Source organism: Centroberyx gerrardi, chromosome 17, assembly GCF_048128805.1.
Source record: "Centroberyx gerrardi isolate f3 chromosome 17, fCenGer3.hap1.cur.20231027, whole genome shotgun sequence".
Classification (NCBI taxonomy): Eukaryota; Metazoa; Chordata; class Actinopteri; order Beryciformes; family Berycidae; genus Centroberyx; species Centroberyx gerrardi.
In genome coordinates this window covers 22,858,847-22,885,015 of record NC_136013.1, presented here as the reverse complement: position 1 = coordinate 22,885,015, position 26,169 = coordinate 22,858,847, and the positions used below count along the sequence as shown (strand labels likewise).

The 26,169-nt window shown below is 44.4% G+C and overlaps 2 long non-coding RNA genes across 2 annotated transcripts; both read right to left on the bottom strand.

Annotated features, from left to right (window-relative positions):
• Positions 1-19,328: 19,328 nt before the first annotated feature.
• Positions 19,329-19,997, bottom strand: LOC144542531 (uncharacterized). Its single transcript, XR_013507276.1, has 3 exons — positions 19,907-19,997; positions 19,469-19,587; positions 19,329-19,356 (listed from the first exon to the last, which is right to left on the bottom strand). It is a non-coding gene; the product is annotated as an uncharacterized LOC144542531 (long non-coding RNA).
• Positions 19,998-22,847: 2,850 nt separating this feature from the next.
• Positions 22,848-23,763, bottom strand: LOC139915504 (uncharacterized). Its single transcript, XR_011784811.1, has 3 exons — positions 23,677-23,763; positions 23,356-23,499; positions 22,848-22,995 (listed from the first exon to the last, which is right to left on the bottom strand). It is a non-coding gene; the product is annotated as an uncharacterized LOC139915504 (long non-coding RNA).
• Positions 23,764-26,169: the final 2,406 nt, after the last annotated feature.

Sequence of the window (26,169 nt, the reverse complement as noted above, 5' to 3'; positions counted from 1 at the left end):
AATCTACACCTACGAGCAGACGTGAAAAGGTTACGGACATTGCGCTGTGCTTGAAAGGAAGACTGTGAGCATAACGTGTGATTTACCCCAGAGATGTTGAAGAATGTCAGGTCAGAGTAGGTTGTGTATTCGGAAAACGGACCCAGGTTGGTTTCGATCCATTCTTCGTCACTGCGGATTCCCTGCCTGCAAGCTAAGACATAAAAACAATGGACATTAGCATGTCTACAAAGTAGCAAGCGTTATCTCTCGTTATTACACATACATGCGACAGGTCAAATGAAAAGTTGCCATACAATTAAACGGTTGGGTCACTACTCAGTGCAATTTAAGCATACTTTGCCATGGTCTGAAGTCAATGGGCAAGCCCAAATAAGCAGCTGTGTGGCACTGTCTACTCTGTCGGCCATACCTGGTGTGTTGATGACGTCGGCAGATCTCATCAGGAAGTCCAGCAGAACTTCCGCGATCCCTCGTTGCCTGCGCGACGGTATCGCAGGGGAAGCCTCGGCCAACCCTCCCACACTGCAAATGGTGAATAGACACACTCATAACCAGTTCCTCAATCACATTTTGTACACCTGAGCCATGCAATGTCGTCCGTCTGTGCAATGCAACTCACACGACACGGTAGTTTGTGCAGTTGATGTTTGCGGTTGCGCTCTTGAGCATCACTGGATTGAAACTTGGGAGGACAGGAATCAGTATTACTCGGAACCAAGCAAACCAGTCTTGTCTTTCAAAGCCGGGGAAATGGGGACTGATGATGGTGAAGGTCCGATTCATTACAAGATCTCTCACAACAGGTTGGATATCAGGGACCTGCAAAAGTACCACATGAGAGGATTTGAACTCGACACAATTGATACATTTCCAGCAGACCAAGCTTTCCTAGCAGCCTATTAAAAATGCTAATAGGATGAAAAGTAACATTTAATCTGCTTCGAGTCCCCCACAATTGATGGAGAGACATGTACATAGATATGTAAGTACACGGCTGACTATGCTCAGTTCAAAACCCAGGATTTTCCTTTTTCCCAAAGTGGAGGAGTAGCCCACCTCTCCATCTGCTGTCAGTTGCCTCAGGAACTCATCCACATTTTCCAGAGCGTTACCCTGCTCCAGTCGCTCAAACACAACCTCGATCAGGTCTGTGTCATTCAAGGCCCCTGAGCTCAGTGTCAGCTGTGCCACCTGGGTAGGGGTAAGCAGTGACAACGCATCTGCCTACAAAAGGAAACAAAGACAGTTTAAGTACCAAACCCTAGGTGGACCTTTCAATGAGGGCCACTAATACTACAATCACACCAGCCACTTACACTGGAGAAGTTTGGATTGAGGGTTTGCAAATCCTGCAGGGTTGCAAAACCAGAGAAGTTGCCAAAGTTTGTCTGTAGCCACTCCGTGCTACCACTGATGTTGGAGACACAGCCAGGATCTGAAATGAAGACACAAGCAAAGACGTTGGCAGGATATCAACGCCGCATGGTATCAAGACTTTACGGAGTTGAGCCCCGAGTCTCCGGTTTTACCTGATGAGTCATTTCTTGCGAGGAATGGATAGATGAAGTGAGTGAAGACTGCTTGCTGTGTTTCTCTGTCCATGGCTGCCATTTGGCTGCTGAGAGCCTGGATGCTGAAATGTGAAAGATGACCCTTAAGATCTAATCTATTTGACAACTGCAGGCTCCTCTGCCATCTTTTTTCCACAGTGGAGCAAGGTGTCACGTCTTTACTTACACAATTCGGTAGGTCTGGCAGCTGAAGTTCCTGGAGCTGAGACAGACCAGGAAGTTGCGGGACGGAGCAGCCAAGAATGGACGAAGTTTCCCCTGGAACCACTTGCTGACAAAGCTCTGATTCTGCAGTTGTGCCTGGCTGAAGTTGGCGATTTTCACCTCTCCAAGTGCCTCAAGGGCATGTGACAGGGATGGGCCACTGTTGTTGGGGGCCTGGAATGGCAGAAACCATTTTGGCATGACATAAAATTCACACAGGAAAACAAGAGTTCTCTGAGATTATGGGATTGGGTTTACCATGGTGGAATGTTCCAGAAGGGCCTGGTCTAGCACAGAAGATGCTTTTTGGAAGAAAAGCTTCCAGACCTCTACCGGATATGTCCTTTGGCTTCCCAGAGAGCATTTCATCACTGTGACCAAATTGCTGGGTGTGAGATGGGTAGCCTTGGAAAAACAAAATGATACAGGGGGGGAAAAGTGAGGTTTCTGTGTGTCTAAGGCAAATCAACTCAAGATACTGGAGTAGGAGCCACATGGCTCACAGACACTCTCAACGTAGACGAAACAAAGCTTACCGAGGAACAGGCGTGCTCAGTGATGGCAAAATTGCACAGGGCTCCAGAGGAATTGCCAGAAGACAGGAATTGTTCAAGCCGTGAGCTGAAGGAAACATTAACAAGAAAGCTGTTGTTGTCTCTATTGGATGGCTCAAAGCGCCTTTGCCTATCCCAACTCTGAACAAAAAAGTGATGCGCCTACCTGTCGACTCCACCACAGACACGGTACTCTGCCAAAAGACAAAAAAGAAATGAATGTTTCAGACGTTGTAGCTTAAGTTTGAGAATTGTTGGACCAATTTCAGACGTCTCCATTTTCTTTTGACTTACCATCAACCGCTGTTTCTTTGCACTGGAGAAAGGCAAAACATAATTGTCAGTCTCGTGACAAATTAGACAAGGTTACGCAAACTTATTGCAGCCCCCTTAACAACTTTGCCATGCCTAACTTGTGTCTTCTGCATTGTGATCGATAGTGCACCATCCAACAAAAAACACCCATAACAGTCAACTTACCAAGAAAGGTCTTGGCCTTGGGCAGCCTGTTTGAGAGAAAATTCAATCGGAAACATGGCATTAATAGAGCTATTTTTAGAGTAGTGGATATTGGCTTTCCAGAACAATTGTGTCAAAAGTGCAGTTTGCCACGTACGTCTGAATGTCTCCATTAGTGACTCGATGCTTGATCTCACACCCTGTGAGAGATGCAGTGGCAGGGATCCCAAACTTTGCTGAAGACCAGTGAGTCTGAGGGAAGAAAACACATGTTATTGCGGTCTGTCTGGAGTCGCAGTTCTGTTATGCAGCCTCGCCATGTGCGTCTGTGGCCTTCAAAATGATCATCTCTTACATGGCATTGTAGGATCTACAGCTGATGTTACTGGGGATCACAACCAAACTGCCAGGATGGATGCTGGCCATCACAACAACCAGATTGACCTGGAACCACCGCTGGAAGTCTCTTGGCTCAAAGTCGTGGAATTCAGGAGCAAGAGCTGTCAAGGTCAGGTTCAGGATGGTGTCGCTTACGGCTGGATTTTGGATGACGGTGATGTTTCTCTGTAAAGGAAATGATTTGTGGTTTACTTCAGAGGGGCATGCTGCCTTTATGGTAATCATGGCAGAAATGAGTTTAAGCTTGGTGGCACATCTTTGTACTTCAGAGCATCAGCAGTAGGAATCAAGACATCCCAGGGATCAAGTCATTCCAGGAGAATATTGGAAATTCATCATTACAGGTCGGTCCAATTTAGGCCCCTAAGAGGCTTATTCCAGATGTCCTTCAGCCCGGGAGATGTTTTGCATGGCCTTTATATCAACCCAGTTGATGGGAAAACATGACAAGCAATCCCACAGTTAAGCATTCACCTGCATAGCGAGCCCTGCAAAAGTCTCGAAAAACTGATCGAGCTGCTCTTCATCAGGGGACTCTGTCAAGCTGCTGAACACATCCCTCACAATGGTCTCATTGTCCAAAGCGCTACTGTCTGGATCCAGGATCAGCTCGGCTTTCTGATTTGGTGAGAGGGAGTCCAAAACTGCCACCTGATGACAAGAACAAAGTATGAATCATTTTTTCTCTTTTACAATGGTAAATCTACACCTACGAGCAGACGTGAAAAGGTTACGGACATTGCGCTGTGCTTGAAAGGAAGACTGTGAGCATAACGTGTGATTTACCCCAGAGATGTTGAAGAATGTCAGGTCAGAGTAGGTTGTGTATTCGGAAAACGGACCCAGGTTGGTTTCGATCCATTCTTCGTCACTGCGGATTCCCTGCCTGCAAGCTAAGACATAAAAACAATGGACATTAGCATGTCTACAAAGTAGCAAGCGTTATCTCTCGTTATTACACATACATGCGACAGGTCAAATGAAAAGTTGCCATACAATTAAACGGTTGGGTCACTACTCAGTGCAATTTAAGCATACTTTGCCATGGTCTGAAGTCAATGGGCAAGCCCAAATAAGCAGCTGTGTGGCACTGTCTACTCTGTCGGCCATACCTGGTGTGTTGATGACGTCGGCAGATCTCATCAGGAAGTCCAGCAGAACTTCCGCGATCCCTCGTTGCCTGCGCGACGGTATCGCAGGGGAAGCCTCGGCCAACCCTCCCACACTGCAAATGGTGAATAGACACACTCATAACCAGTTCCTCAATCACATTTTGTACACCTGAGCCATGCAATGTCGTCCGTCTGTGCAATGCAACTCACACGACACGGTAGTTTGTGCAGTTGATGTTTGCGGTTGCGCTCTTGAGCATCACTGGATTGAAACTTGGGAGGACAGGAATCAGTATTACTCGGAACCAAGCAAACCAGTCTTGTCTTTCAAAGCCGGGGAAATGGGGACTGATGATGGTGAAGGTCCGATTCATTACAAGATCTCTCACAACAGGTTGGATATCAGGGACCTGCAAAAGTACCACATGAGAGGATTTGAACTCGACACAATTGATACATTTCCAGCAGACCAAGCTTTCCTAGCAGCCTATTAAAAATGCTAATAGGATGAAAAGTAACATTTAATCTGCTTCGAGTCCCCCACAATTGATGGAGAGACATGTACATAGATATGTAAGTACACGGCTGACTATGCTCAGTTCAAAACCCAGGATTTTCCTTTTTCCCAAAGTGGAGGAGTAGCCCACCTCTCCATCTGCTGTCAGTTGCCTCAGGAACTCATCCACATTTTCCAGAGCGTTACCCTGCTCCAGTCGCTCAAACACAACCTCGATCAGGTCTGTGTCATTCAAGGCCCCTGAGCTCAGTGTCAGCTGTGCCACCTGGGTAGGGGTAAGCAGTGACAACGCATCTGCCTACAAAAGGAAACAAAGACAGTTTAAGTACCAAACCCTAGGTGGACCTTTCAATGAGGGCCACTAATACTACAATCACACCAGCCACTTACACTGGAGAAGTTTGGATTGAGGGTTTGCAAATCCTGCAGGGTTGCAAAACCAGAGAAGTTGCCAAAGTTTGTCTGTAGCCACTCCGTGCTACCACTGATGTTGGAGACACAGCCAGGATCTGAAATGAAGACACAAGCAAAGACGTTGGCAGGATATCAACGCCGCATGGTATCAAGACTTTACGGAGTTGAGCCCCGAGTCTCCGGTTTTACCTGATGAGTCATTTCTTGCGAGGAATGGATAGATGAAGTGAGTGAAGACTGCTTGCTGTGTTTCTCTGTCCATGGCTGCCATTTGGCTGCTGAGAGCCTGGATGCTGAAATGTGAAAGATGACCCTTAAGATCTAATCTATTTGACAACTGCAGGCTCCTCTGCCATCTTTTTTCCACAGTGGAGCAAGGTGTCACGTCTTTACTTACACAATTCGGTAGGTCTGGCAGCTGAAGTTCCTGGAGCTGAGACAGACCAGGAAGTTGCGGGACGGAGCAGCCAAGAATGGACGAAGTTTCCCCTGGAACCACTTGCTGACAAAGCTCTGATTCTGCAGTTGTGCCTGGCTGAAGTTGGCGATTTTCACCTCTCCAAGTGCCTCAAGGGCATGTGACAGGGATGGGCCACTGTTGTTGGGGGCCTGGAATGGCAGAAACCATTTTGGCATGACATAAAATTCACACAGGAAAACAAGAGTTCTCTGAGATTATGGGATTGGGTTTACCATGGTGGAATGTTCCAGAAGGGCCTGGTCTAGCACAGAAGATGCTTTTTGGAAGAAAAGCTTCCAGACCTCTACCGGATATGTCCTTTGGCTTCCCAGAGAGCATTTCATCACTGTGACCAAATTGCTGGGTGTGAGATGGGTAGCCTTGGAAAAACAAAATGATACAGGGGGGGAAAAGTGAGGTTTCTGTGTGTCTAAGGCAAATCAACTCAAGATACTGGAGTAGGAGCCACATGGCTCACAGACACTCTCAACGTAGACGAAACAAAGCTTACCGAGGAACAGGCGTGCTCAGTGATGGCAAAATTGCACAGGGCTCCAGAGGAATTGCCAGAAGACAGGAATTGTTCAAGCCGTGAGCTGAAGGAAACATTAACAAGAAAGCTGTTGTTGTCTCTATTGGATGGCTCAAAGCGCCTTTGCCTATCCCAACTCTGAACAAAAAAGTGATGCGCCTACCTGTCGACTCCACCACAGACACGGTACTCTGCCAAAAGACAAAAAAGAAATGAATGTTTCAGACGTTGTAGCTTAAGTTTGAGAATTGTTGGACCAATTTCAGACGTCTCCATTTTCTTTTGACTTACCATCAACCGCTGTTTCTTTGCACTGGAGAAAGGCAAAACATAATTGTCAGTCTCGTGACAAATTAGACAAGGTTACGCAAACTTATTGCAGCCCCCTTAACAACTTTGCCATGCCTAACTTGTGTCTTCTGCATTGTGATCGATAGTGCACCATCCAACAAAAAACACCCATAACAGTCAACTTACCAAGAAAGGTCTTGGCCTTGGGCAGCCTGTTTGAGAGAAAATTCAATCGGAAACATGGCATTAATAGAGCTATTTTTAGAGTAGTGGATATTGGCTTTCCAGAACAATTGTGTCAAAAGTGCAGTTTGCCACGTACGTCTGAATGTCTCCATTAGTGACTCGATGCTTGATCTCACACCCTGTGAGAGATGCAGTGGCAGGGATCCCAAACTTTGCTGAAGACCAGTGAGTCTGAGGGAAGAAAACACATGTTATTGCGGTCTGTCTGGAGTCGCAGTTCTGTTATGCAGCCTCGCCATGTGCGTCTGTGGCCTTCAAAATGATCATCTCTTACATGGCATTGTAGGATCTACAGCTGATGTTACTGGGGATCACAACCAAACTGCCAGGATGGATGCTGGCCATCACAACAACCAGATTGACCTGGAACCACCGCTGGAAGTCTCTTGGCTCAAAGTCGTGGAATTCAGGAGCAAGAGCTGTCAAGGTCAGGTTCAGGATGGTGTCGCTTACGGCTGGATTTTGGATGACGGTGATGTTTCTCTGTAAAGGAAATGATTTGTGGTTTACTTCAGAGGGGCATGCTGCCTTTATGGTAATCATGGCAGAAATGAGTTTAAGCTTGGTGGCACATCTTTGTACTTCAGAGCATCAGCAGTAGGAATCAAGACATCCCAGGGATCAAGTCATTCCAGGAGAATATTGGAAATTCATCATTACAGGTCGGTCCAATTTAGGCCCCTAAGAGGCTTATTCCAGATGTCCTTCAGCCCGGGAGATGTTTTGCATGGCCTTTATATCAACCCAGTTGATTGGAAAACATGACAAGCAATCCCACAGTTAAGCATTCACCTGCATAGCGAGCCCTGCAAAAGTCTCGAAAAACTGATCGAGCTGCTCTTCATCAGGGGACTCTGTCAAGCTGCTGAACACATCCCTCACAATGGTCTCATTGTCCAAAGCGCTACTGTCTGGATCCAGGATCAGCTCGGCTTTCTGATTTGGTGAGAGGGAGTCCAAAACTGCCACCTGATGACAAGAACAAAGTATGAATCATTTTTTCTCTTTTACAATGGTAAATCTACACCTACGAGCAGACGTGAAAAGGTTACGGACATTGCGCTGTGCTTGAAAGGAAGACTGTGAGCATAACGTGTGATTTACCCCAGAGATGTTGAAGAATGTCAGGTCAGAGTAGGTTGTGTATTCGGAAAACGGACCCAGGTTGGTTTCGATCCATTCTTCGTCACTGCGGATTCCCTGCCTGCAAGCTAAGACATAAAAACAATGGACATTAGCATGTCTACAAAGTAGCAAGCGTTATCTCTCGTTATTACACATACATGCGACAGGTCAAATGAAAAGTTGCCATACAATTAAACGGTTGGGTCACTACTCAGTGCAATTTAAGCATACTTTGCCATGGTCTGAAGTCAATGGGCAAGCCCAAATAAGCAGCTGTGTGGCACTGTCTACTCTGTCGGCCATACCTGGTGTGTTGATGACGTCGGCAGATCTCATCAGGAAGTCCAGCAGAACTTCCGCGATCCCTCGTTGCCTGCGCGACGGTATCGCAGGGGAAGCCTCGGCCAACCCTCCCACACTGCAAATGGTGAATAGACACACTCATAACCAGTTCCTCAATCACATTTTGTACACCTGAGCCATGCAATGTCGTCCGTCTGTGCAATGCAACTCACACGACACGGTAGTTTGTGCAGTTGATGTTTGCGGTTGCGCTCTTGAGCATCACTGGATTGAAACTTGGGAGGACAGGAATCAGTATTACTCGGAACCAAGCAAACCAGTCTTGTCTTTCAAAGCCGGGGAAATGGGGACTGATGATGGTGAAGGTCCGATTCATTACAAGATCTCTCACAACAGGTTGGATATCAGGGACCTGCAAAAGTACCACATGAGAGGATTTGAACTCGACACAATTGATACATTTCCAGCAGACCAAGCTTTCCTAGCAGCCTATTAAAAATGCTAATAGGATGAAAAGTAACATTTAATCTGCTTCGAGTCCCCCACAATTGATGGAGAGACATGTACATAGATATGTAAGTACACGGCTGACTATGCTCAGTTCAAAACCCAGGATTTTCCTTTTTCCCAAAGTGGAGGAGTAGCCCACCTCTCCATCTGCTGTCAGTTGCCTCAGGAACTCATCCACATTTTCCAGAGCGTTACCCTGCTCCAGTCGCTCAAACACAACCTCGATCAGGTCTGTGTCATTCAAGGCCCCTGAGCTCAGTGTCAGCTGTGCCACCTGGGTAGGGGTAAGCAGTGACAACGCATCTGCCTACAAAAGGAAACAAAGACAGTTTAAGTACCAAACCCTAGGTGGACCTTTCAATGAGGGCCACTAATACTACAATCACACCAGCCACTTACACTGGAGAAGTTTGGATTGAGGGTTTGCAAATCCTGCAGGGTTGCAAAACCAGAGAAGTTGCCAAAGTTTGTCTGTAGCCACTCCGTGCTACCACTGATGTTGGAGACACAGCCAGGATCTGAAATGAAGACACAAGCAAAGACGTTGGCAGGATATCAACGCCGCATGGTATCAAGACTTTACGGAGTTGAGCCCCGAGTCTCCGGTTTTACCTGATGAGTCATTTCTTGCGAGGAATGGATAGATGAAGTGAGTGAAGACTGCTTGCTGTGTTTCTCTGTCCATGGCTGCCATTTGGCTGCTGAGAGCCTGGATGCTGAAATGTGAAAGATGACCCTTAAGATCTAATCTATTTGACAACTGCAGGCTCCTCTGCCATCTTTTTTCCACAGTGGAGCAAGGTGTCACGTCTTTACTTACACAATTCGGTAGGTCTGGCAGCTGAAGTTCCTGGAGCTGAGACAGACCAGGAAGTTGCGGGACGGAGCAGCCAAGAATGGACGAAGTTTCCCCTGGAACCACTTGCTGACAAAGCTCTGATTCTGCAGTTGTGCCTGGCTGAAGTTGGCGATTTTCACCTCTCCAAGTGCCTCAAGGGCATGTGACAGGGATGGGCCACTGTTGTTGGGGGCCTGGAATGGCAGAAACCATTTTGGCATGACATAAAATTCACACAGGAAAACAAGAGTTCTCTGAGATTATGGGATTGGGTTTACCATGGTGGAATGTTCCAGAAGGGCCTGGTCTAGCACAGAAGATGCTTTTTGGAAGAAAAGCTTCCAGACCTCTACCGGATATGTCCTTTGGCTTCCCAGAGAGCATTTCATCACTGTGACCAAATTGCTGGGTGTGAGATGGGTAGCCTTGGAAAAACAAAATGATACAGGGGGGGAAAAGTGAGGTTTCTGTGTGTCTAAGGCAAATCAACTCAAGATACTGGAGTAGGAGCCACATGGCTCACAGACACTCTCAACGTAGACGAAACAAAGCTTACCGAGGAACAGGCGTGCTCAGTGATGGCAAAATTGCACAGGGCTCCAGAGGAATTGCCAGAAGACAGGAATTGTTCAAGCCGTGAGCTGAAGGAAACATTAACAAGAAAGCTGTTGTTGTCTCTATTGGATGGCTCAAAGCGCCTTTGCCTATCCCAACTCTGAACAAAAAAGTGATGCGCCTACCTGTCGACTCCACCACAGACACGGTACTCTGCCAAAAGACAAAAAAGAAATGAATGTTTCAGACGTTGTAGCTTAAGTTTGAGAATTGTTGGACCAATTTCAGACGTCTCCATTTTCTTTTGACTTACCATCAACCGCTGTTTCTTTGCACTGGAGAAAGGCAAAACATAATTGTCAGTCTCGTGACAAATTAGACAAGGTTACGCAAACTTATTGCAGCCCCCTTAACAACTTTGCCATGCCTAACTTGTGTCTTCTGCATTGTGATCGATAGTGCACCATGCAACAAAAAACACCCATAACAGTCAACTTACCAAGAAAGGTCTTGGCCTTGGGCAGCCTGTTTGAGAGAAAATTCAATCGGAAACATGGCATTAATAGAGCTATTTTTAGAGTAGTGGATATTGGCTTTCCAGAACAATTGTGTCAAAAGTGCAGTTTGCCACGTACGTCTGAATGTCTCCATTAGTGACTCGATGCTTGATCTCACACCCTGTGAGAGATGCAGTGGCAGGGATCCCAAACTTTGCTGAAGACCAGTGAGTCTGAGGGAAGAAAACACATGTTATTGCGGTCTGTCTGGAGTCGCAGTTCTGTTATGCAGCCTCGCCATGTGCGTCTGTGGCCTTCAAAATGATCATCTCTTACATGGCATTGTAGGATCTACAGCTGATGTTACTGGGGATCACAACCAAACTGCCAGGATGGATGCTGGCCATCACAACAACCAGATTGACCTGGAACCACCGCTGGAAGTCTCTTGGCTCAAAGTCGTGGAATTCAGGAGCAAGAGCTGTCAAGGTCAGGTTCAGGATGGTGTCGCTTACGGCTGGATTTTGGATGACGGTGATGTTTCTCTGTAAAGGAAATGATTTGTGGTTTACTTCAGAGGGGCATGCTGCCTTTATGGTAATCATGGCAGAAATGAGTTTAAGCTTGGTGGCACATCTTTGTACTTCAGAGCATCAGCAGTAGGAATCAAGACATCCCAGGGATCAAGTCATTCCAGGAGAATATTGGAAATTCATCATTACAGGTCGGTCCAATTTAGGCCCCTAAGAGGCTTATTCCAGATGTCCTTCAGCCCGGGAGATGTTTTGCATGGCCTTTATATCAACCCAGTTGATGGGAAAACATGACAAGCAATCCCACAGTTAAGCATTCACCTGCATAGCGAGCCCTGCAAAAGTCTCGAAAAACTGATCGAGCTGCTCTTCATCAGGGGACTCTGTCAAGCTGCTGAACACATCCCTCACAATGGTCTCATTGTCCAAAGCGCTACTGTCTGGATCCAGGATCAGCTCGGCTTTCTGATTTGGTGAGAGGGAGTCCAAAACTGCCACCTGATGACAAGAACAAAGTATGAATCATTTTTTCTCTTTTACAATGGTAAATCTACACCTACGAGCAGACGTGAAAAGGTTACGGACATTGCGCTGTGCTTGAAAGGAAGACTGTGAGCATAACGTGTGATTTACCCCAGAGATGTTGAAGAATGTCAGGTCAGAGTAGGTTGTGTATTCGGAAAACGGACCCAGGTTGGTTTCGATCCATTCTTCGTCACTGCGGATTCCCTGCCTGCAAGCTAAGACATAAAAACAATGGACATTAGCATGTCTACAAAGTAGCAAGCGTTATCTCTCGTTATTACACATACATGCGACAGGTCAAATGAAAAGTTGCCATACAATTAAACGGTTGGGTCACTACTCAGTGCAATTTAAGCATACTTTGCCATGGTCTGAAGTCAATGGGCAAGCCCAAATAAGCAGCTGTGTGGCACTGTCTACTCTGTCGGCCATACCTGGTGTGTTGATGACGTCGGCAGATCTCATCAGGAAGTCCAGCAGAACTTCCGCGATCCCTCGTTGCCTGCGCGACGGTATCGCAGGGGAAGCCTCGGCCAACCCTCCCACACTGCAAATGGTGAATAGACACACTCATAACCAGTTCCTCAATCACATTTTGTACACCTGAGCCATGCAATGTCGTCCGTCTGTGCAATGCAACTCACACGACACGGTAGTTTGTGCAGTTGATGTTTGCGGTTGCGCTCTTGAGCATCACTGGATTGAAACTTGGGAGGACAGGAATCAGTATTACTCGGAACCAAGCAAACCAGTCTTGTCTTTCAAAGCCGGGGAAATGGGGACTGATGATGGTGAAGGTCCGATTCATTACAAGATCTCTCACAACAGGTTGGATATCAGGGACCTGCAAAAGTACCACATGAGAGGATTTGAACTCGACACAATTGATACATTTCCAGCAGACCAAGCTTTCCTAGCAGCCTATTAAAAATGCTAATAGGATGAAAAGTAACATTTAATCTGCTTCGAGTCCCCCACAATTGATGGAGAGACATGTACATAGATATGTAAGTACACGGCTGACTATGCTCAGTTCAAAACCCAGGATTTTCCTTTTTCCCAAAGTGGAGGAGTAGCCCACCTCTCCATCTGCTGTCAGTTGCCTCAGGAACTCATCCACATTTTCCAGAGCGTTACCCTGCTCCAGTCGCTCAAACACAACCTCGATCAGGTCTGTGTCATTCAAGGCCCCTGAGCTCAGTGTCAGCTGTGCCACCTGGGTAGGGGTAAGCAGTGACAACGCATCTGCCTACAAAAGGAAACAAAGACAGTTTAAGTACCAAACCCTAGGTGGACCTTTCAATGAGGGCCACTAATACTACAATCACACCAGCCACTTACACTGGAGAAGTTTGGATTGAGGGTTTGCAAATCCTGCAGGGTTGCAAAACCAGAGAAGTTGCCAAAGTTTGTCTGTAGCCACTCCGTGCTACCACTGATGTTGGAGACACAGCCAGGATCTGAAATGAAGACACAAGCAAAGACGTTGGCAGGATATCAACGCCGCATGGTATCAAGACTTTACGGAGTTGAGCCCCGAGTCTCCGGTTTTACCTGATGAGTCATTTCTTGCGAGGAATGGATAGATGAAGTGAGTGAAGACTGCTTGCTGTGTTTCTCTGTCCATGGCTGCCATTTGGCTGCTGAGAGCCTGGATGCTGAAATGTGAAAGATGACCCTTAAGATCTAATCTATTTGACAACTGCAGGCTCCTCTGCCATCTTTTTTCCACAGTGGAGCAAGGTGTCACGTCTTTACTTACACAATTCGGTAGGTCTGGCAGCTGAAGTTCCTGGAGCTGAGACAGACCAGGAAGTTGCGGGACGGAGCAGCCAAGAATGGACGAAGTTTCCCCTGGAACCACTTGCTGACAAAGCTCTGATTCTGCAGTTGTGCCTGGCTGAAGTTGGCGATTTTCACCTCTCCAAGTGCCTCAAGGGCATGTGACAGGGATGGGCCACTGTTGTTGGGGGCCTGGAATGGCAGAAACCATTTTGGCATGACATAAAATTCACACAGGAAAACAAGAGTTCTCTGAGATTATGGGATTGGGTTTACCATGGTGGAATGTTCCAGAAGGGCCTGGTCTAGCACAGAAGATGCTTTTTGGAAGAAAAGCTTCCAGACCTCTACCGGATATGTCCTTTGGCTTCCCAGAGAGCATTTCATCACTGTGACCAAATTGCTGGGTGTGAGATGGGTAGCCTTGGAAAAACAAAATGATACAGGGGGGGAAAAGTGAGGTTTCTGTGTGTCTAAGGCAAATCAACTCAAGATACTGGAGTAGGAGCCACATGGCTCACAGACACTCTCAACGTAGACGAAACAAAGCTTACCGAGGAACAGGCGTGCTCAGTGATGGCAAAATTGCACAGGGCTCCAGAGGAATTGCCAGAAGACAGGAATTGTTCAAGCCGTGAGCTGAAGGAAACATTAACAAGAAAGCTGTTGTTGTCTCTATTGGATGGCTCAAAGCGCCTTTGCCTATCCCAACTCTGAACAAAAAAGTGATGCGCCTACCTGTCGACTCCACCACAGACACGGTACTCTGCCAAAAGACAAAAAAGAAATGAATGTTTCAGACGTTGTAGCTTAAGTTTGAGAATTGTTGGACCAATTTCAGACGTCTCCATTTTCTTTTGACTTACCATCAACCGCTGTTTCTTTGCACTGGAGAAAGGCAAAACATAATTGTCAGTCTCGTGACAAATTAGACAAGGTTACGCAAACTTATTGCAGCCCCCTTAACAACTTTGCCATGCCTAACTTGTGTCTTCTGCATTGTGATCGATAGTGCACCATGCAACAAAAAACACCCATAACAGTCAACTTACCAAGAAAGGTCTTGGCCTTGGGCAGCCTGTTTGAGAGAAAATTCAATCGGAAACATGGCATTAATAGAGCTATTTTTAGAGTAGTGGATATTGGCTTTCCAGAACAATTGTGTCAAAAGTGCAGTTTGCCACGTACGTCTGAATGTCTCCATTAGTGACTCGATGCTTGATCTCACACCCTGTGAGAGATGCAGTGGCAGGGATCCCAAACTTTGCTGAAGACCAGTGAGTCTGAGGGAAGAAAACACATGTTATTGCGGTCTGTCTGGAGTCGCAGTTCTGTTATGCAGCCTCGCCATGTGCGTCTGTGGCCTTCAAAATGATCATCTCTTACATGGCATTGTAGGATCTACAGCTGATGTTACTGGGGATCACAACCAAACTGCCAGGATGGATGCTGGCCATCACAACAACCAGATTGACCTGGAACCACCGCTGGAAGTCTCTTGGCTCAAAGTCGTGGAATTCAGGAGCAAGAGCTGTCAAGGTCAGGTTCAGGATGGTGTCGCTTACGGCTGGATTTTGGATGACGGTGATGTTTCTCTGTAAAGGAAATGATTTGTGGTTTACTTCAGAGGGGCATGCTGCCTTTATGGTAATCATGGCAGAAATGAGTTTAAGCTTGGTGGCACATCTTTGTACTTCAGAGCATCAGCAGTAGGAATCAAGACATCCCAGGGATCAAGTCATTCCAGGAGAATATTGGAAATTCATCATTACAGGTCGGTCCAATTTAGGCCCCTAAGAGGCTTATTCCAGATGTCCTTCAGCCCGGGAGATGTTTTGCATGGCCTTTATATCAACCCAGTTGATGGGAAAACATGACAAGCAATCCCACAGTTAAGCATTCACCTGCATAGCGAGCCCTGCAAAAGTCTCGAAAAACTGATCGAGCTGCTCTTCATCAGGGGACTCTGTCAAGCTGCTGAACACATCCCTCACAATGGTCTCATTGTCCAAAGCGCTACTGTCTGGATCCAGGATCAGCTCGGCTTTCTGATTTGGTGAGAGGGAGTCCAAAACTGCCACCTGATGACAAGAACAAAGTATGAATCATTTTTTCTCTTTTACAATGGTAAATCTACACCTACGAGCAGACGTGAAAAGGTTACGGACATTGCGCTGTGCTTGAAAGGAAGACTGTGAGCATAACGTGTGATTTACCCCAGAGATGTTGAAGAATGTCAGGTCAGAGTAGGTTGTGTATTCGGAAAACGGACCCAGGTTGGTTTCGATCCATTCTTCGTCACTGCGGATTCCCTGCCTGCAAGCTAAGACATAAAAACAATGGACATTAGCATGTCTACAAAGTAGCAAGCGTTATCTCTCGTTATTACACATACATGCGACAGGTCAAATGAAAAGTTGCCATACAATTAAACGGTTGGGTCACTACTCAGTGCAATTTAAGCATACTTTGCCATGGTCTGAAGTCAATGGGCAAGCCCAAATAAGCAGCTGTGTGGCACTGTCTACTCTGTCGGCCATACCTGGTGTGTTGATGACGTCGGCAGATCTCATCAGGAAGTCCAGCAGAACTTCCGCGATCCCTCGTTGCCTGCGCGACGGTATCGCAGGGGAAGCCTCGGCCAACCCTCCCACACTGCAAATGGTGAATAGACACACTCATAACCAGTTCCTCAATCACATTTTGTACACCTGAGCCATGCAATGTCGTCCGTCTGTGCAATGCAACTCACACGACACGGTAGTTTGTGCAGTTGATGTTTGCGGTTGCGCTCTTGAGCATCACTGGATTGAAACTTGGGAGGACAGGAATCAGTATTACTCGGAACCAAGCAAACCAGTCTTGTCTTTCAAAGCCGGGGAAATGGGGACTGATGATGGTGAAGGTCCGATTCATTACAAGATCTCTCACAACAGGTTGGATATCAGGGACCTGCAAAAGTACCACATGAGAGGATTTGAACTCGACACAATTGATACATTTCCAGCAGACCAAGCTTTCCTAGCAGCCTATTAAAAATGCTAATAGGATGAAAAGTAACATTTAATCTGCTTCGAGTCCCCCACAATTGATGGAGAGACATGTACATAGATATGTAAGTACACGGCTGACTATGCTCAGTTCAAAACCCAGGATTTTCCTTTTTCCCAAAGTGGAGGAGTAGCCCACCTCTCCATCTGCTGTCAGTTGCCTCAGGAACTCATCCACATTTTCCAGAGCGTTACCCTGCTCCAGTCGCTCAAACACAACCTCGATCAGGTCTGTGTCATTCAAGGCCCCTGAGCTCAGTGTCAGCTGTGCCACCTGGGTAGGGGTAAGCAGTGACAACGCATCTGCCTACAAAAGGAAACAAAGACAGTTTAAGTACCAAACCCTAGGTGGACCTTTCAATGAGGGCCACTAATACTACAATCACACCAGCCACTTACACTGGAGAAGTTTGGATTGAGGGTTTGCAAATCCTGCAGGGTTGCAAAACCAGAGAAGTTGCCAAAGTTTGTCTGTAGCCACTCCGTGCTACCACTGATGTTGGAGACACAGCCAGGATCTGAAATGAAGACACAAGCAAAGACGTTGGCAGGATATCAACGCCGCATGGTATCAAGACTTTACGGAGTTGAGCCCCGAGTCTCCGGTTTTACCTGATGAGTCATTTCTTGCGAGGAATGGATAGATGAAGTGAGTGAAGACTGCTTGCTGTGTTTCTCTGTCCATGGCTGCCATTTGGCTGCTGAGAGCCTGGATGCTGAAATGTGAAAGATGACCCTTAAGATCTAATCTATTTGACAACTGCAGGCTCCTCTGCCATCTTTTTTCCACAGTGGAGCAAGGTGTCACGTCTTTACTTACACAATTCGGTAGGTCTGGCAGCTGAAGTTCCTGGAGCTGAGACAGACCAGGAAGTTGCGGGACGGAGCAGCCAAGAATGGACGAAGTTTCCCCTGGAACCACTTGCTGACAAAGCTCTGATTCTGCAGTTGTGCCTGGCTGAAGTTGGCGATTTTCACCTCTCCAAGTGCCTCAAGGGCATGTGACAGGGATGGGCCACTGTTGTTGGGGGCCTGGAATGGCAGAAACCATTTTGGCATGACATAAAATTCACACAGGAAAACAAGAGTTCTCTGAGATTATGGGATTGGGTTTACCATGGTGGAATGTTCCAGAAGGGCCTGGTCTAGCACAGAAGATGCTTTTTGGAAGAAAAGCTTCCAGACCTCTACCGGATATGTCCTTTGGCTTCCCAGAGAGCATTTCATCACTGTGACCAAATTGCTGGGTGTGAGATGGGTAGCCTTGGAAAAACAAAATGATACAGGGGGGGAAAAGTGAGGTTTCTGTGTGTCTAAGGCAAATCAACTCAAGATACTGGAGTAGGAGCCACATGGCTCACAGACACTCTCAACGTAGACGAAACAAAGCTTACCGAGGAACAGGCGTGCTCAGTGATGGCAAAATTGCACAGGGCTCCAGAGGAATTGCCAGAAGACAGGAATTGTTCAAGCCGTGAGCTGAAGGAAACATTAACAAGAAAGCTGTTGTTGTCTCTATTGGATGGCTCAAAGCGCCTTTGCCTATCCCAACTCTGAACAAAAAAGTGATGCGCCTACCTGTCGACTCCACCACAGACACGGTACTCTGCCAAAAGACAAAAAAGAAATGAATGTTTCAGACGTTGTAGCTTAAGTTTGAGAATTGTTGGACCAATTTCAGACGTCTCCATTTTCTTTTGACTTACCATCAACCGCTGTTTCTTTGCACTGGAGAAAGGCAAAACATAATTGTCAGTCTCGTGACAAATTAGACAAGGTTACGCAAACTTATTGCAGCCCCCTTAACAACTTTGCCATGCCTAACTTGTGTCTTCTGCATTGTGATCGATAGTGCACCATCCAACAAAAAACACCCATAACAGTCAACTTACCAAGAAAGGTCTTGGCCTTGGGCAGCCTGTTTGAGAGAAAATTCAATCGGAAACATGGCATTAATAGAGCTATTTTTAGAGTAGTGGATATTGGCTTTCCAGAACAATTGTGTCAAAAGTGCAGTTTGCCACGTACGTCTGAATGTCTCCATTAGTGACTCGATGCTTGATCTCACACCCTGTGAGAGATGCAGTGGCAGGGATCCCAAACTTTGCTGAAGACCAGTGAGTCTGAGGGAAGAAAACACATGTTATTGCGGTCTGTCTGGAGTCGCAGTTCTGTTATGCAGCCTCGCCATGTGCGTCTGTGGCCTTCAAAATGATCATCTCTTACATGGCATTGTAGGATCTACAGCTGATGTTACTGGGGATCACAACCAAACTGCCAGGATGGATGCTGGCCATCACAACAACCAGATTGACCTGGAACCACCGCTGGAAGTCTCTTGGCTCAAAGTCGTGGAATTCAGGAGCAAGAGCTGTCAAGGTCAGGTTCAGGATGGTGTCGCTTACGGCTGGATTTTGGATGACGGTGATGTTTCTCTGTAAAGGAAATGATTTGTGGTTTACTTCAGAGGGGCATGCTGCCTTTATGGTAATCATGGCAGAAATGAGTTTAAGCTTGGTGGCACATCTTTGTACTTCAGAGCATCAGCAGTAGGAATCAAGACATCCCAGGGATCAAGTCATTCCAGGAGAATATTGGAAATTCATCATTACAGGTCGGTCCAAGATGTTTTGCATGGCCTTTATATCAACCCAGTTGATGGGAAAACATGACAAGCAATCCCACAGTTAAGCATTCACCTGCATAGCGAGCCCTGCAAAAGTCTCGAAAAACTGATCGAGCTGCTCTTCATCAGGGGAGTCTGTCAAGCTGCTGAACACATCCCTCACAATGGTCTCATTGTCCAAAGCGCTACTGTCTGGATCCAGGATCAGCTCAGCTTTCTGATTTGGTGAGAGGTGTTCCACAACTTCTGTCTGAAGTAACATGGAAATACTTAATTTTAATTTACCATTCATGAATTTGATACACCAATTATCATTTTTATGGCTGCATTTAATATAAATTGTGATTGTGTTCGTTACTCACTGCAGAGAAATTGTTGTTTATTTTCTTCAGATCTTCAACACTTGCAAAGCTTGAAAATTCTCCAAAGTTTGTCAGCAGCCATTCTTCACTTCCTTCCACATTTGCCGTGCATCCAGGGTCTTTATAATGTTTCAAATGTGAAACAATGACAGGATTTAGATAATCATGTTCGCTACTATTGCAATATTTAAATATTTAAGGTTTCTGCTATTCATGCCAACAATGACTGTGAATTCTGTTTGGTGTGTGCTCCCCTCCTTCTGAAATTTTTTATTCACGACTGACTGACATGTATACTCAAAAGCTTTTTATTGAATTAAAAGATTTTTTGTTTTTTAATGCATCTTTTTTACTTCACTTACCATGTCCTTCCTTTTAAATAACATATGAACAAATTTCATTGTCAGATTAAACCCATTGTTTGTTTTATCTTTTTACCTGGTGAATTCTTCCTGAAGAGGTAGACTTTAATGAAGTCTGTGTAGATTAATCTTCTGTCCACTCTGACTGCAGTCACCAGCTCATCACTCATGCCTTTTATCCTTGAAAATATAGTTTCATTATTCTTTCAGGCAGAACCACAAATTGAAAAACATAGATTTACAGTAACTAAAAAGTAACAACAAAAAAAACATGTACATTGCAATACAATAAAGTAACTATTCTTATAAACTATCCCCACAATCAAAATCTGATGGTGGCAGAATAGGTATGTGAGTATGTGACAACTTCTTTATCTTGCCTTTGTGCACACCAAACTGGTTTTCTATAACTCAATATTCCTCTCAGCTTCCCAGTTCATACAGTGCAATTGCCACTGTCATCATCAGGGGTGCAGGAGCAAGGACAGCGACATCCTGGTGATGTCACTGTCATTGGACTGTCATTGGACTCAGTATTTCACACAGCTCCATGCTAAAGTTTTCTTTCCACTGTACATCACTGAACTCCCTCAGGACCGTCTGTTCCCACCAATGCTCACTACATATCCTCATCCAAAAAACACCAGGTTGCCGAAGGTGCAACAATTGTAAACAAACAACTTAATATGGTATTGCAGAATCATGGCTGTAATTGATCGTGGCAGGACAGTAAACAAAGTGTTTTTTAGCTAAAAAAAAAATAAATACAATTACAAAATACAATTTCCACAATTCTGTCTGGATAATCGAAATAGGCACTAAACTCTCACTAAATGGGATTATTATGGGAGTTGTCATTTTATACAATCATGTAAATGGCTTAATCTGACTATTGCCTTACAATATTAGCAGTAGTTGCATTATTGTGCGCACATGTAACTGCACATGTGGTTATTGTGTGAATCATTATTTTCAACATAAAACTATTGGTGTGTATGATTACACGGAAAACTTAGTGACAAGGATTTCAATATCTCCAGCAATGTGAATTCAACTTAAAAAGGCATATCATCTGCCCTTGGCAGCATATTTGAAGTGCTGTATATTCGCCTTGTGATTCTGCACGTCCCGGACAAGAACATCGGTTTGCCAGTCTGAACTCTCCTCTCCATTACGAAACTGTCAGTGCACCATGGTGGGTAGTGCACTGATTTTAAAGGGAATAAGAGGAGCTGATTTGATTGGCCATGATTGACACCAGCCCCATCACCTACTGATAATGTATTCCTCCTAATCCAACCCCTTTTACAACTGCCCCATTGGTGCGCCACTACTGCGCCAGTGCCGCTGTTCACGAAATTACCCAAAATGTGTTGGTCATGCCCAAGTGAGCTAGACTGCGTGAACTTGTGCCAGCACCTACACTTGCACCTTGATTCATGAAAATATGGCCCGATGAGTTAGCTATAGTGCATGTTTACCATTTACCATGAATGTACATTTATTTATCTAGTTGATATCTATTTTTTAGCTATATCAAGAACGATACAACAACGTGTCCTGGATTGTCAACTACCTGACTGGTAGACCACAGTATGTGCGCTTGCAACACTGTGTGTCGGACAGAGTGGTCAGCAACACTGGGGCCCCGCAGGGGAGTCCTGTCTCCCTTCCTCTTCACCATCTACACCACGGACTTCAACTACCACACAGAGTCCTGCCATCTTCAGAAGTTCTCTGATGACTCTGCTATAGTTGGATGTATCAGCAAGGGTGAGGAGGCTGAGTATAGGGCTGTGGTGGGAAACTTTGTCACATGGTGTGAGCAGAACCATATGCAGCTCAACGTGGCAAAGACAAAGGAGCTGGTTGTGGATCTGAGGAGGGCCAAGGTACCGGTGAACCCTGTTTCCATCCAGGGGGTCAGTGTGGACATTGTGGAGGACTACAAGTACTCTCTACTTTCTGAGGAGGCTGAGGTCCTTCAACATCTGCCGGACAATGCTAAGGATGTTTTATGAGTCTGTGGTGGCCAGTGCTCTCCTGTTTACTGTTGTGTGCTAGGGCAGCAGGTTGAGGGGTAGCGGACGCCAACAGACTCAACAAATTGATCCGCAAGGCCAGTGACATTGTGGGGGTGGAGCTGGACTCTCTGGCGGCAGTGTCAGAGAGGAGGATGCTGTCCAAGTTATGTGTCTTGGACAATGTCTCCCACCCACTCCATGACGTGCTGGTCAAGCACAGGAGTACATTCAGTGCAAGACTCATTCCACCAAGATGCACCACAGAGCGCCACAGGAAGTCATTCCTGCCTGTGGCCATCAAACTTTTCAACTCCTCCCTCAGAGTGTCAGACACTCTGAGTCAATAGACTGGAACTTGGATTTATTTCACCCCTGTCAGCATCTTAATAACCCCATAATTTATAACTTATATTTTAAACTGTGCAATACTGATTCCGGTAATAATTTTGTGCAATAATTTAAAACAAAGGGGAAGGAAAAAAGCAGGAGTGAAAGGCCCAGGTCAGGGATTTCCTCCTACTCCTCCTCCCCCACACCCACCCACAAATTTCTTATTTTTCTTATTTCTATATTATTGTTGTTATATATTGTAGTATAATGCACATACTTTACATATTTTTATTTGTACATATTTTTATAATGCACATACGGTACTTTACATATTTTTATTTTATTGTAGTATAATGCACATATTCTACATATTTTTATATTTATTTTCTTATTTCTATTTTTCTTATAATTTCTCTATGCCTATATATATTTCTGTGAGCAACTGCAACGAAACCCAATTTCCCCTCGGGGATCAATAAAGTATTTCTGATTTCTGATTCTGATTTCTGATACGATTTATTGCAAAGCAACATTGTGATTTTACTGTAATAATATGCACTTCGACTTGATCTGTCTTATTGCTGTGGTTAGTAAAACACAATGAATTCACTTACAATTCCTGGAAGGAACTGCAGCTGAAGTTCTGGCTGCTGAGCTGGCTGAGGAGGTTTTTGTCAACATAGGGTAGAAGAGGAGCCATCTTAATCGAGAACCACAATCTGATGAACTGTGGATCGCTGTGGTTACCCAGACTGAGGCTGTCCAAGACTCCAAAGATATCCAGAACATTGGATTCAGATTGATTGGTGCCCTGTTGGTGCCCAAAACAAAGTTGCCATCAACCATTTTCTGTTGATTAATATGTGAGAACATCAGATAGATGTAATGCTTAAATATGGATTACCAACAAGGCATATTAGGTACATCTCCCACAGCCCCAAACCACCAAAGGCCCCAAAATGTTGGTGGTTTCATGAAAACAGTTAAGTATTTATCATATGTTATCAATTTGTGGCCATGACAGTATATTTATGATGCTGTAGGAACACTTAACAGTTATTGTATGATTTCTGCTGATTTCTCACACTTAATGTAAGGTAATTGCATTCCTAAAGGATTACAGGAATTTTACTTAATGGAAATGCTTTGAAAATATTGAGAACTTTTGTACCAAATTAAAGAAGACATTTAAAGTGGACTCCACAATCCTTCTGAGGTTTTGTTCCAACATCCTGGACTTGTCTTGCGGCAAGCTTGTGCCATTGCCCCTGTCACAAGATAGTTTACCAGTCAGGGTGTCCACAGCGTCTGATATCTGGAGAGAAATTGAAAGTAGGTATGGGTTAATTTGGTAGCTGAACACAAGAGGGTGTCATTTAATACATTTAACACTGATCTTGCTTCTGGCTTTCAAAAATCATACAGGTTATTAGGTTCACCAGGCTTTTAAATTCCACCATTTCTGTTACTGAGTGAATTCTGAAAAACTTACAGTGGAAGTGACATCTTTCAGGTTTGCTGAACGGCAAGTTCCCTGGTACGTTGTGTTTGGAGCGGTGGCATTGTTTGTTGTTCTTTTAGAAGAAATTAAAATGGAACAAGTGTTAATTTTTGTTTTGAGCATTAAAATAAACTGTTGAATTCCTGCTGAATAAGTGTGTAAATGTGGGCTTGATTATTGTATTAATCTGCATACTGACCTGTTTTCATAGGTCGGTGAGCCTGGACCTAAAAATAACAAAGTTGAAAATTTACAGAGAGTGACCACTTTAATTCATTACTCCATAATTTAATTATTTTTCATTGTTCAGTTTATTTCATTGTTACTAGTTCTTATGAAAGTGATGATATTTTTGGTAAGATTAAGGTTTTCCTTACTTCTTGTTGTGTTGCTCTGAAATGTAAAGATATAGCCATGTGGATTAATTAATCAGTATTTTGAGCGGACAAGACACATACAAGATTAAGCATTATACATATAGTGTGACAAAAAAGCAGATAGACTTACAGTGGCAGCGATCAGTGTTGATGTACATACTGAAGGAATGAAAGAAAAATATCCATTTTGAAATTGGGTAGATATTAAAAACTATGGCTTTCAAAATATGGATTATTTGCTATATGCACTGGACTCAGACAGACGTTTTCTATTGATATACAAGATACTTTATTACAGATTCAGAGGAATAAACTATCTAGTCTATCAGTTACTATATGCTACAGTACCTGATATAAACAGTTGTAAAAAAGTGAACAGTGCTCTTCTGAGCTTTGTGGTTGTGTATTAAGAGAGGAAACTTACCGATAGTTGAGAGTAACAAGACTTGTGCTAAAGCCTTGGGGCCTCCCATTGTGAGACTGGGGCTCCGCTCACCTCCACATTTGCGAATCTCTATTGATCTTTAGTTGTTTTGTTGCTTCAGCTGATAAAAGTCTTTTAGAAGATAGATATATCAGAAAAAGGGAATACAATCATGCTCAGCAGTGTGCGCACCCTTTGGCCTTTTGCATATTTTGTTGTAATAGAAAGTAATTTAGAAATACAATTATTTGGATGTTTTATCTGAGATACAGACATAGTAATCAAAGGGAAAAGAAAATTCTAGAAATGTATATGGAAGTGTGAAATTCATATACAGAAAAATCTAGTGTGCAAAAGTACTCACCCCCTTGTTTAGTTTTAGCTAAACTGCATCACTTTCATTTCATAACATTTCATATAATATGTTACTCAGCTTTAATATTTAGGTTGCAATTAATTAACAAAATGTAAAAAGGTTTTCAGTTCAAAAATGGTCTTGTCAATGGTCTTGTCAGAACGGCATATGATGTTTTAAACCAGTGGTTCTCAATGTGTGGTCTGGGGACCACCAGGGGGCCTTGAGGAGGTTCCAGGGGGTCCACAGCAAATTGATGAACTATTAAACTTCATCATTGTTTCATTTACAAGAAGTTAACAATTAGAGAATGTAGAAGAATGACTATTTTGATCATAGTTCTCTATCTCTCTCTACCTACAATACAGATAGTCATGGAATTCTGGACAAAATCATATCTAGCAATACAAATATGTTCAGATTTGGGGTTGAGAAACAAAATCTCATCAGATGGAGGTCTGTGCCTAATGTGGACTAAATTAGGGGTCCTTGATATGAAAAAGGTTGAGAATCACTGTTTTAAAGAACTTGCATTGTGAAAGGGTGATTGAACTCACCCATCACCAAAGTAATAAAGTGATACCAAGAATCCAGGTTGTACCAAAATTACTGATCACAACCCTCATTCTGTTGAGTCAACTATGGCAATACAATGTGAACATGAGCAAATTTACACAGTCAAAATATCTTCCAAACTCTTCCACTCCAAGACATTGTTTCTTTCTAGGTGTCTTAGAGTAAAATTCTCTGTATATTTTTAGAAATATCTGTATATGTGACATTGCAGTTCTGCTTATTTTATTTCAGCACAATAATTACTAGCTAAAGGTGACCTTTAACTTGATGATGATAAGATATGTATATATATAAAAGAATAAGATAGATGAACAATGGATTGAGCTCACCTGTCTATTTCCCTTGCTGTGTCAGAGAAAAGTGAGGATTGCAATTAAAGGTGAGGCTAAGTGTACATTGGGTGGAGCATACAAGTCATCGTTGAGCATCAGTAATAAGACATTGAACCAAGTATGCATGCAATGTTCTGGGAAGGTAGAAGATTCCATTTGCATCAATCAATGCAGTGCAGTAAACATTTAGTTTGTGACACACTGTGAGAAACCTGGGAGTGCCAATGAGATGAGGAGAAACCAGACAAACCTCTATAGCCTCTGTCAGGATCATATAAGAAACAATGAGATGTTGTTTGAAAGCTGAGATTCAACAGGGGGTAAACCTTTATATCGCCCTCCTTTCTGGATTTATGGTGAAGTAAGACTTTAGCAAAATGTTGCAGTGAATTATAAGTATTTATACACATACACAGTAAC